The sequence below is a fragment of the Pseudophryne corroboree genome, chromosome 12 (assembly GCF_028390025.1).
Source record: "Pseudophryne corroboree isolate aPseCor3 chromosome 12, aPseCor3.hap2, whole genome shotgun sequence".
In the NCBI taxonomy this organism is placed as follows: Eukaryota; Metazoa; Chordata; class Amphibia; order Anura; family Myobatrachidae; genus Pseudophryne; species Pseudophryne corroboree.
Genome location: NC_086455.1, coordinates 109,343,753 through 109,356,632, shown reverse-complemented (window position 1 = coordinate 109,356,632; position 12,880 = coordinate 109,343,753). Strand labels below are relative to the sequence as shown.

Below are 12,880 nucleotides of genomic sequence, written 5' to 3'. Positions count from 1 at the left end.
ACACACAGCCTGAAGGTCATTTTAGCCAATATTTTTTGTAACTTTGTGCATTAAACAAAGTGTGTCTACATTCACACAATTCATTTATGTTTCATATACACCTTATACACACAGCCTGAAGGTCATTTAATACAATATTTTTAATAACTTTGTGTATTAAACATCAAAAAACAAAGGTTTCACCTTCTCACGCTCGCTCAAAAAAGTCCGTATTTCGGAATATTCCGTATTTCGGAATATTTGGATATGGGATACTCAACCTGTATTTATTTTCCACAAGAATATACAAGTAAATTGTTCAAAAATCATACAATGTGATTTCCTGTTGTATTTTTTCAGATTCTGTCTCTTACAGTTGAAGTGTACCTATGATGGGAATTACAGACATCTCTCATCTTTTTAAGTGAGTCAACTTGCACAATCAGTGGCTGTCCAAATAGTGTGGCAGTATCACTGGAATTATATGTCCGTACCACTGGACATATACGGCAGGATCACTGGACTGGTGAGTCAGTACCACTGGAATTATACGGCAGGATCACTGGATTTATACGGCAGTAGCGTTGGACGTATATGGCAGTACCGCTGGACATATACGGCAGTATCAATGGACATATACGGCAGTATTACTGGACATATACGGCAGTATCACTGGACTGGACTTATACGCCAGTACCACTGGAATTATAGGCAGTATCACTGAAATTATACGGCAGGATCACTGGATTTATACAACAGTTCCGCTGGACATATACGGCAGTATCAATGGACACATACAGCAGTATCACTGGACATATTCGGCAGTATCACTGAACTGGACTTATATGCCAGTACCACTGGAATTATACGGCAGGATCAGTGGAATTATATGGTTCCGGCGCCCGAACTTCCGGTCGTACGGACCGCGGCCGCTGGCGCCTCACTCCTCGATTCCTGCTTTGTCCACCATTCTGAGGGTCTCCTGAACAGGTTGGGTAAGGAAAACGGGTTCTTCTTGCCCAAACCACAGCTCCCCCGTGTTCTCCCGTAAAGTCCACCATATACTTCCCTAGCTAATAGGGGAAAGCTGATTAATTCAAATTAATGTGATGCATTTTGTGCTTAATATTTCTTTGTGGTGCATGATTGCTGGGCAAGGGGGGAGACAGAGAAACCCTCTCACAAGGGACGGCAGTAACTGCAAATTATAATGCTAAATTCATTATTAGAGAATTAGGGGTTTTTTGTACCTCAGACGTATTTTCCATTGTCCTGATTATTGTGGGCACTACCAAGCCCTCCTGTTGCTTAGATTATTTGAGAGCAAATGGTAGAATTTGATCTTGGAAATTCCAACCCCAAGACCTCACAGTTATTATTTTTGCCTCAAATCACCATTGATTAGATCATTTAGTCACAATTTAGCAATTTATTGCACCAATATTCTCTGATACTAACTAAAAACTGGTACTTATCCCATTCTCTGATATAAACATAGCCTGGTACTCACTTTGTGATTGACTACCTGGGTCCCAACATAATCGGTTGACGGTGAACCTAGGAGACGGACCTACCTACGGTCAGACCGCACTGAGTATGCTCAAACTCATCTGATCTTGGAAGCCAAGCACTGCAGGGCCTGGTCAGTACCTGGATGGGGAACCACCAGGGAATACTAGGTACCGTAGGTATTTTACTCTCCAGCAGCTAAAACGTTTTGGGACCCAGTGTATCAACCTGGTCTCAGGTTACAGCATTTATTAGACTATATCGAGGTAGTGACCTCACTCATACAAAATTCTGACCATAGAGGATATATATGATTAATTTTTTTGAATGAGGCTTTATTTATTTTCGCTCACTTAAATCATTATCTTGCCTATGACAGGTACATTAGTACCTATGAACACCTCTGTTCTTTAATTATTGACGCCAGCTCTCGCTTTTTCTTAGAGTATACATTAATAAAAGTTATGTCTTAATAATTTCATCATTTCAATTTTTTTCAAGTGTGCCCAGGAAAAGGCTTATAGTTGCTTTTTTTGGTCCTTTGTTCTCTTTAAAGGACCATATGTGTTGTTTCATAGTTGTCATAACTATCTTCCGGGAGCACCACCAACCATTTGCTGAACGCATCATTCTAGTAGGCTCTCATGTTGGTTTAACTATAATATTTCTAACTTATTGTAAAATAATTGCTATATCCTGTGCAGATTTACTTCTTTTTGTTAAGAATTATACGTCAGGATTAGTACCGCTGGACGTATATGGCAGTATCAATGGACACATACAGCAGTATCACTGGACATATACGGTAGTGTCACTGGAATGGAGTTATATGCCAGTACCACTGGAATTATACAGCAGGATCACTGGACATATACGCCAGTACCACTGGAATTATACGGCAGGATCACTGGAATTATACGGCAGGATCACTGGATTTACACGGCAGGATCATTGAATTTATACGGCAGTACCGCTGGACATATACAACAGTGTCAATCGACATATACGGCAGTATCATTGGACATATACGGCAGTATCACTGGACATATACAGCAGCACAAGGACACCACCACTGGACTGATGCAGGACAACACGGCATCACTGCAATGGACTGGACTTATACAGCAGCACTGGGCATATGGCAGCAGAGGACACCACCACTGTGACTGGACTGATGCAGCACAACACACCACCACTAGACTGATGCAGCACAACACAGCACCACTGGACTGGACTTACACAGCAGCACTGGACCTATGGAAGCAGAGGACACAACCACTGTGACTGGACAGATGCAGCACAAGACACTACCACTGAGGACACTGAGGACGGAGACACGTCCTCTCTCTACACTCTCCAATGCCGGAGTGAAAATGGCGGGGAAGTACGGCTCCTTATATGGAATCCAAACCCCGCGAGAATCCGACAGCGGGATGATGTTTTGCCTCATTCTGGTTTCCGAGTCAGGCGGGAAAACCCCCATTCAGGCTCGGATCCGAGCTCGGGTGGTGAAGTATGGGGGGGTTCGTTTCTCTGAGAACCGAACCCGCTCATCTCTAATATATATATATATATATATCTCCTTCATAGGGACTGCTGACTGTGAAAAGGTGTCAGGTGATCAGAGAGTGGTCCCGCATTGGTGGTGCAGTAGTCATTTGACCTAGGTAAACATGGCTGCACCCATAGATCGGAGCTGGCGAGAACCACAGTGTGGGAGACACCAGATACACCTGCATCTCTAGCATTCAGGTGACAGTGAGAGGAAACAGCAGCAGCGATCAGCAGCAATGGACCCACGACACCCTCCACAGAAAACCCCACAGCTCCCAGATAAGTATGTAGTGAGGTCTGTGACTGTGGTCTCTAGTATGGGCTGTGACATAGGGGTAGGGAGTGTTCCTCCTGTGGACCCTAAGCAGATAGGAGAATTGGAGAAGGTAGTACAGTGCAAGTGGAGCGGGGAAAGGAGGCAAGAGGAAAGAAGATATGGGGGGGAATGTGTGGAATAGCAAAGGAAGCAAGTACAAGGTGACAAACAGAGAGAACAAGTTGGGGCATGCAAAAAACATATGCACTAGACCACAGGTTCTCAAACTCGGTCCTCAGGACCCCACACAGTGCATGTTTTGCAGGTCTCCTCACAGAATCACAAGTGAAATAATTAACTCCACCTGTGGACCTTTTAAAACATGTCAGTGAGTAATTAATACACCTGTGCACATGCTGGGTTGCCTGCAAAACATGCACTGTGTGGGGTCCTGAGGACCGAGTTTGAGAACCACTGCACTAGACCATCGGAAACAACAATTTAGTGAGTGCTCCAAGAATCAAAATACCAAAAATAAAGTATGGTAGTAAACTGGTAAGAGTAGAATCAAGCACAGTAAGAGTCAGAGGTGACAGAGGGAAGTCAACATAAGTAGAATACAGGGGAAGTAGAGTAGAGATGGGAGTGGGAATGACAGCGTGGATGCAGAGAAAGTAGAGATGAGGCGGAAAGTGGGAGGAAGAACACTAAAACAAATAACATAACAAAGTACCATGTGAAAATTGGAACAGTACAACATAAGTACATATGATCGCTGCCGAATGCACCTTCACTAAGCAATAGGAGAGGGAGAAAGAGACCAAACTTTTGGGTAATATAATTGGGGCGGGTGGGTAAGGGGATATTATCAACTTGTCATTTTAAGTGCATAATAGCACCCTGGGCTTTTGTTGCAGAGGTAATAGTAACAGTGGTTGTCCATGGGGTGGGGGCCCCTATTTTGGGGGGCAAGTCTCCACTTCCCTAGTAAATCAATCCCTGCACTAACCAGTCTGAGGCTTGTTGCTGTTATGGCGCAAGGACCCCACGCTGTGTATCCCTCTATAGTGTCAGCAGCATTTTTCTTATTATTTTAGCTATCTTTAACAATATTAGTAAAACAATGCCTACACAGATAGTAGTGATCCGCGCGGTGCAGTGCCTTCTCTCTGCCATAGATTGACTGTGGGTTATACCACCTGATCTGCTGCGGAATCCAGGGGCTGGAAATCTAATGGGTTTTGATGGTAAAAGACAATGACAGTCAAAAACTGTTGAACAATGAGGGTAATTCAGATCTGATCTTTGCCATGCGTTTTTGCACAGCAGACGATCAGGTCGAAAGTGCGCATGCGTATGCACTTGACCGAACCATAATAACACTATCATATTATTATTATTATTTTAACACCGTAGCACTCCATTATTTATTATTTTACTTATCAGACCAATATGGAGCTGCTTTAGAAGAGAGCAGTACACTTCTTAAATATATTGATTTTTAGCAGCTCTACTAACACATAGGAACTCACACTTGCACAGCGAAAATACACTCCCCCCTGTAGGTGGCGGCTCTCTGATCAGAGGACAGCAAAAAAAGCAGCCCAACGATCAGATCTGAATTACCCCCAATGTCTGAAGTGCACTACAGCTAATTTTATTCACGGATTTCAGTCTTTTACACTTTTTCTAAATATTTTTAAAATTTTGCTGAATCTTTAGCAAATGTATTAATATAATTTATTAAGGTTAAGTTTACATTTATAATCACACAAGACAATACATTTTAACTCACATCTTGGTAAATGTTTATTCTTGTCCAAGACTGATCAGATCATCTTCCCACCCTCCCACACAACCTCACCTCCCACAATCTCATAATCTATTGATGGCACAACTGTCTCCTCTAGCCCCCAAGTACACTGTCTTTGCGTAATCCTTGACGCCTACCTCTCCTTCAAACCACACATTCAGCACCTCCCACAAACCTGTCATTTTCATCTCAAAAATATTTCCAGGATTAGACTCTTTCTCACACAGGATGCCACCAAGACCATTATCCACTCACTGATCATTTACAGTCTGGACTACTGCAATCTCCTCCTAACTGGCATCCCTGACAATTACCTCTCTCCACTCCAATTTAGTCTTAATGCTGCAGCCCGGCTCATCTTCCTCACCAATCGCACTACATCCACCCCCCTCTCCTACAAGCCCTTCACTGACTTCCCTTCCCTTTAAGAATCCAATTCAAACTTCTCACACTCACTTAAAGCCCTCACCCACTCCTCTCCCATTTACATCTCTGACCTTATCTCCCTTTACTCTCCCACCCGTCCTCTTCGCTCTGCTAATGCACGCCGACTCTCCTGTCTTCTGATTACTTCCTCCCACTCCTGTCTCCAAGATTTTTCATATACTACTCCCTTACTCTGGAATTCTCTACCTCTCTCCCTCAGACTCTCCACCTCTCTACAGAACTTCAAACGGGCTCTTAACACCCACTTCTTTACCAAACCCAGGCAAATCTCATCCTAACCCTCTGTTCCACACTCTCTGTGTACCTCATCTACGTCACCCCTGTCTGTAAAGTGCCTGCGTGCATTAAACGGGGCATTGAGACAAGGGACGAGGATGTAATCCTGCCACTGTATAAATCATTGGTACGTCCGCACCTGGAATATTGTGTTCGGTTCTGGGCACCATATTATAAAAAAGATATCAGGGAACTAGAAAGAGTTCAAAGAAGAGCCACTAAATTGATTAAAGGGTTAGAAACACTGGAGTACGAGGAAAGGCTTACTAGGTTAAATATGTATACACTAGAAAAGAGGCGACTGAGAGGAGACATTATTAATATCGTCAAATATGTAAAGAGTAATTACAAAGAGCCAGCAGCGGATTTGTTTATTAAAAGAACTCTGTATAGGACGCATGGGCACTCGTTGAGGCTAGAGGAGAGAAAATTCCGAACACAACGTAGGAAAGGGTTCTTCACGGTAAGAGCAATTAAGATTTGGAACTCCCTGCCAGAGAAGGTAATAAAGGCAGACTCTGTAAATGTATTTAAAAAACGAATTGGACAAATTTCTAACTGGAAAATGTATCCAGGGCTATAGCATTTAACATATTGACATTAAATTATCTGGGAGTGGTAAGATTCATAGGTGTCAATTGGTACTAGACCATTACTCCAGCAGGCGCATTATAATATAAACAGATTATAAACAGATTAACACAGAATACAGGTTGAACCCGATGGGCATTTTTCCTCTTTTCAACCTCACTGACTATGTAACTATGTAACTATGTTTTACCCCTCCCCTTTAGAACCTTGGCAAAACTGAAGCATTACAGTGAAATGCGTTTGGTGGTACAGGAGTTGGGCAGTGTTTGACATCTGCATCTATCTGGAGTAAAGCCTAGAGGTCCATAAACAACAAAAGGGGAGTCTACTGCGACATACAGCCTGCCAAAGACCGGAGCTTTAAATAGGACTATCACTAGATCCAGAATAAAGCCTCAAAAGGGTCTTCTGTCAACTTTATCAGTGGACATTAATTCAAATTACTGTGGCGTTTGTCCCCAGGACTGTGACTAAATCTCCATGGACATTGTATGCATCCTGAACCCAATATCCTGCACGTGGTAATACCCGCATTAATTGTGCTGTGCTTGCCCTAACTTCTCTTTTGCTTATTTTTTATGATGTTGCAACTTTATATGAAATTTTAATATATGTGTAAAAAATATTGATTTAGTTTTTTACCATATCCAGTTACTAGCACTGTCTGTTTGTTTATCTTGTATAAGGGACTAACTATCCCTTTAAACAGCTGCTGAATGTGAAGCTTCTCATTTCATAAGCGCCAGACGTATTACCTTGGTAATTTTTCCTGTTGCACCTCCCCTTTAGAATGTAAGCTCTCACGAGTAGGGCCCTCTTCCCTTATGTGCTTATCCTTTTCTTACTTTATTTATCCTCAACTGCCTTAAATCCTGCAGTTTTCGACCACCCTGATACTTACCTCAGTGTCTTCAACTGTAAGTCACTGTTTTCCTGTTTTGATTATTTGCTTATGTACTCTGTAATTGGGCGCTGCGGAACCCTTGTGGTGCCATATAAATAAAGGATAATAATAATGGTTGCATCCCATCATTTCATATTGGAGATTCATATGACTATAATTATATATGAAAAACTGGTATGCAGGTGATAGGTTGACCTTAATTAGGTAGACATGGACAAAAGGTTGGGGATCCCGGCCGCTGGTCACGCGGCCCCAACCCTACCCACCTATCCAAACAGCTACTGTAAATAATGAGGGACTGATTTTTCGACTTCAGCAGTCGTATGTCACTTCTGGTTGTGCTCTCTGTCACTAGGTCTTATCACACAAAGTTCCTGGTACAAAAAACTTAAGTGCAAATGTCATAATGAGGTCATAAGTCTGGGAGAGATTGTTACCAAGTTTAAACAATGTAAAAAATGAATGCAGTAAAAACAAATTACATGGGAAATATAAAATATACTACAAATATTGTTACTGGTTATTTAAACAGTTATATATATATATATATATATATATATATATATAAAATTATGTTTTTTTTTATTGTATATGTCAAACACAAAATTTGCCACACATAATGAAAACCGGTGGGGCTGCAAATACAAAAACACTTCATTTTTCTAGGTCTATGCTTGCAAAAGATAAAAAAGAGAGGCCTGAAAGGTGCTTGTAATTTACAGTATATTAAAAAAGAAAATGCAACAACAAAGAAAATTTATATAGTGCCTGCTGACTGCAACAATCACTCCCTGAAATGTCTGTATATTGAAAGAACTCCAATAGACATCACAATTCAATTTCTAAACGAAATCTGTATTGTGTCATGCTTGATTCAAGCTCTGTTTGGATTTGGCAGCAATAGTTCAGACAAATATATTCCAATAAATTTTATATCTCAATTAAATATTTAGTGAGCTATTCCTCTTCACTAATGGGCTTGTTACACATTTGGAAATGCTAGTTTCCACTTTTCACATATTTTATGTAATGGGCCATTCAGTATTAGGGATCTGATAGGGCCTCCTAGTATTCAGTCAACTCTGTAAATAGAAAGTTTTCGGCTATTGCTGAGAGATCCAACGCCATCCACAGATGTCGCTACTCCCCATTGCCCTGTCCTTTCTATTGGAGTGGGGCCCAGGGTTGTAAAAGGGAATCCGCTAATCCCTCTGCTGCCTCCGCTGTGAGTGATCTGCACATGTGTGACCTCAGGTTTCATTGAAAGGTAATAATGGATAAATGCATATGCATAAAAGATTCCTAAGATATTATACCCACATCTGGGGTGATGTACTGTAGATTTACAACTATTACACTAAATGATTGGTCACAATCAGTGGCGGCTGTTGCCGATGGGCTGCAGCGCACTTAACACTCTGAATGGGGAATCCCAAATGAAGGTCTGCCGGGACTGCAGAGAGGTAAGCCGCATAGAGGGAGGCCTAGGCTGTGGGTGAGGGTTAGTGTTAGGCTGCGGGGTTGGGGGTAAGGGTTAGGCACCACCGGGGTAGGGTTAGGGTTACGCTGTGGGGAGGGGGAGTTAGGGTTAGGCAGTGGGAGGGGCAGGGAGGGTTAGGGTCAGGCTGCAGGTAAGGTAAGGATTGGGGGTAGCATACTTATCCAGTAGGTGTCCGGATCCGGAGCGTTGGGGTGCCGCTGTCTTTATTGTGACTACTGTCATCCCAAGCGCCGAGATCCCGATACCATCCCATGTTACATACAACTTTGCATGTATGTTTATGGTTTGTCCTTAGGAGCCACAAGTATTATTTAATCGATTTTTTAAAAGAATATATATTTTTTTTTACTAACTACAATAATATGGAGAGATCAGTGCATGTTTTTAGGTTGGAAGGGGTGTGCAAGTGTTAAAACCCCTGAAAAAAAATGCATGGGGTCCCCCCTCCTAAGCATAACCAGCCTCGGGCTCTTTGAGCTGGTCCTGGTTGTAAAAATACGGGGGGGGGGGGAAATGACAGAGGTTCTTCCGTATTTTAACAACCAGCACCGGGCTCTGCGTCCGGTCCTGGTGCAAAAAATACGGGGGACAAAAGACGTAGGGGTCCCCCGTATTTTTCACACCAGCACCGGGCTCCACTAGCCAGAGAGATAATGCCACAGCCGGGGGACACTTTTATATAGGTCATTAAATCCCCATCTAGTCACCCCTGGCCGGAGTACCCTGGAGGAGTGAGGACCCCTTAAATCAAGGGGTCCCGCCCCTCCAGCCACCCAAGGGCCAGGGGTGAACCCCGAGGCTGTCCCCCCCATCCAAGGGCGGCAGATGGGGGGCTGATAGGCATGTGTAAAAAAAAGAATATTGTTTTTTGTAGCAGAACTACAAGTCCCAGCAAGCCTCCCCACAAGCTGGTACTTGGAGAACCACAAGTACCAGCATGCAGGGGGAAAACAGGCCCCATGACGTGGCGCTCCCTGATTGGCTGAAGGGAACCTCTTTGACAGCAGTCACGGGGGGTCCCGCCAGTCGGGGAAAGGGGTCCCATGTGTAAACATGGGACCCCTTTCAGTGCGTGGTCCGTGTTTTCCGTTTTTTTTATTTTGCCAAGTATGTGGATTACAAACAAGAAGAGGACCGATCTACACTGGATTGTTATGAGTATAATTTTATTTACAGGTACCCTGTGGATTCTACGTGGAGAAGGGGACCGACTCTTCATGTCAACATAGGTAAGTATGTATGTATGTATGTATGTAGGTGTGCATGTATGTAATAAAGTTATACTGTCACGGTGTGTGTGTACTGTTTTTATTTGGGTATTTTTTGTAGTAGAACTACAGGTACCAGCGGGTCCGTTTTGCTGGTACTTGTGGTTCTCCAAGTACCAGCTTGCGGGGGAGGCTTGCTGGGACTTGTAGTTCTGCTACAAAAAACATTATTATTTTTGGACACATGGCTATCAGCCCCCATCCGCCGCCTTTGGATGGGGGGGACAGCCTCGGGCTTCACCCCTGGTCCTTGGGTGGCTGGAGGGGCGGGACCCCTTGATTTAAGGGGTCCCCACTCCTCCAGGGTACCCCGGCCAGGGGTGACTAGTTTGGGATTTAATGCTACTGCCGCAGGGACCTATATAAAAGTGTCCCCCGGCTGTGGCATTATCTCTCTGGCTAGTGGAGCACGGTGCTGGTGTGAAAAATACGGGGGACCCCTACGTCTTTTGTCCCCCGTATTTTTCGCACCAGGACCGGATGCAGAGCCCGGTGCTGGTTGTTAAAATACGGGGGAACCCCTGTCATTTTTTTTACCATATTTTTACAACCAGGACCGGCTCACAGAGCCCGGGGCTGGTTATGCTTAGGAGGGGGGATCCCACGCAATTTTTTTCATGATTTTTTGAACACTTTTGTGCCGTCCATGAAGTCGAATCCATGCCGCCCACTATTCGTCAATAGGTCTGTTTTTTCGGCAGCGGGACTGTCGAATCCGTTATTTATTGAATATGCCGAATTCGGGTCCCGGCGGGAGGGTTTTGACTGTCAAATTGTGTTGAATTCAAAAACGGTCGAATTCCAGCCGGAATTCGACAACAATTGCATATATACCCCTGCTGTTCCATTTATGGTAGATTATGACACAAAAGTTTCACAAATAAGGATTTTACATGCAGGTTCAATCAGCCCTTGGCCATACTGCTGGTTGTCCATAACCTACTGTGCACAGTTATTTAGGTTTAACAAGGACTGAACACATGATCAAATGCATTTGCTCCACTTACATGGCAACATGGTTTGTTCCAGACATAAAGTTACTTGCTTTTTTTGCATTACTTACAAACATGAATCAGACCCTATGGGGGTAATTCCAAGTTGATCGCAGCAGTAATTCTGTTAGGAATTGGGCAAAACCATGTGCACTGCAGGGGAGGCAGATATAACATGTGCAGAGAGAGTTAGATTTGGGTGGGTTATTTTTTTTTCTGTGTAGGGTAAATACTGGCTGCTTTATTTTTGCACTGCAAATTAGATTGCAGATTGAACACACCACACCCAAATTGAACTCTCTCTGCACATGTTATATCTGCCTCCCCTGCAGTGCACATGGTTTTGCCCAACTGCTAAAAAATTTCCTGCTGCGATCAACTTGGAATTACCCCCTATGTGCTGGCTAGTAACAGTCATTTCAGATATTCCTTTCAGGCTGTTTATGAAGTATAGTGCTAGGCAACTGCTTTGCCCAACATGTGCATGTGCCCTGCAATTAGTGCCAAGCTCTGACTGCCCTCAGGGTGTAGACAATCCATTACGTTTGCACATAGTTCATTATGTCTGTATAATAAATACCTTTGGTAAAGAAACTTGCAGATCAATATTTGGATTTAATTAGATAGAGGAAAACTAAAAATCCCATACATAGTGCTTCCCATAGTTAACTCAGAAAATGACTGTGAAATTTCTTCCCCTAGGTCTTCAATGTCTTCAATGTTGGTTAGATAGATATATCAAACATTCTAAAAAGTACAAGTGAAGATGTTGCTCTTAGGAACTAATAAGATTCTAGCTATCATTTTATAGAATGCACTAGGAAAATTATGATTGGTTGAAATGGTCTTAGTAGAATATGTGGTAAATCTTCACCTAACTACCAAAGAAAAAATATACCAGACACATTATATGTTAAATGATCCATATTAATTAAAATTGTAGTTACAATTAGAGTCATGTCAGAAGGATCAGAGTGAGGCCAATAGTATTGCATGTTCTAATGGTTTTGCCATGTACAAACAGCCAGCTAAATATGAGGGTGAAGCAAGGCAAGCTATCATCTCTTTAAAGAAGATGTAAAATGTCCGTTCTTGGTGTGGCACCACTGCGCATGACGTGTATAAATATTATATTGTGACATGAGGTTAATGATATTAGGAATACAAATATAGGACATTGCAAAAAAATAGAGGTAAGTAGGATATTCTTCATGGTAACACATTGAAGCTTATAATCTTTCATTCCTTATAATGTCAAATTATATAACTCACTGTCAATGCTCTTTAAATCATTTTAATGTTCATGAACAACATAGTTAAACAATTCTTTGCATGTACATTCAAAATACTGTATAGCCATGTAATTATAAATTAGATTGAAGGAGAAAAGACTATAACTAATCTTTTCACATCCATATTTTATATTATTTCTTGTGTTATTCTGTTTATTCCGAGTGCACAGAAACAAAGTAAATACATTTAGAACAAAACCAGAAACAAACTCTAATAATAGGAGATCATTGTTTCTCCGGGTGGTATTCATGTGACCGCCGGTCAGCTGACCGACAGTCACATGACCTCCTCCACGAGCCCGACGGCTCACTATCCCGATGGTCGGCATGCCGACCAACAGGGACTATTTCCACTTGTGGGTGTCCACGACAGCCGGTCAGCAGTACTACACCCGTTTCTCCTGTAAGAAGCAGCAACATTGACCAAGTGGATGGTCATACAGGTACAACACCAATTATCTGGCACCTGATAGTCCAGCACTCCTTTTGATCTGGACA

At 42.7% G+C, this 12,880-nt stretch overlaps 1 pseudogene; it reads left to right on the top strand.

Annotated features, from left to right (window-relative positions):
- The first annotated feature begins 1,551 nt into the window (after positions 1 to 1,551).
- LOC134981651 (5S ribosomal RNA) lies at positions 1,552 to 1,670 on the top strand (annotated as a pseudogene).
- Positions 1,671 to 12,880: the final 11,210 nt, after the last annotated feature.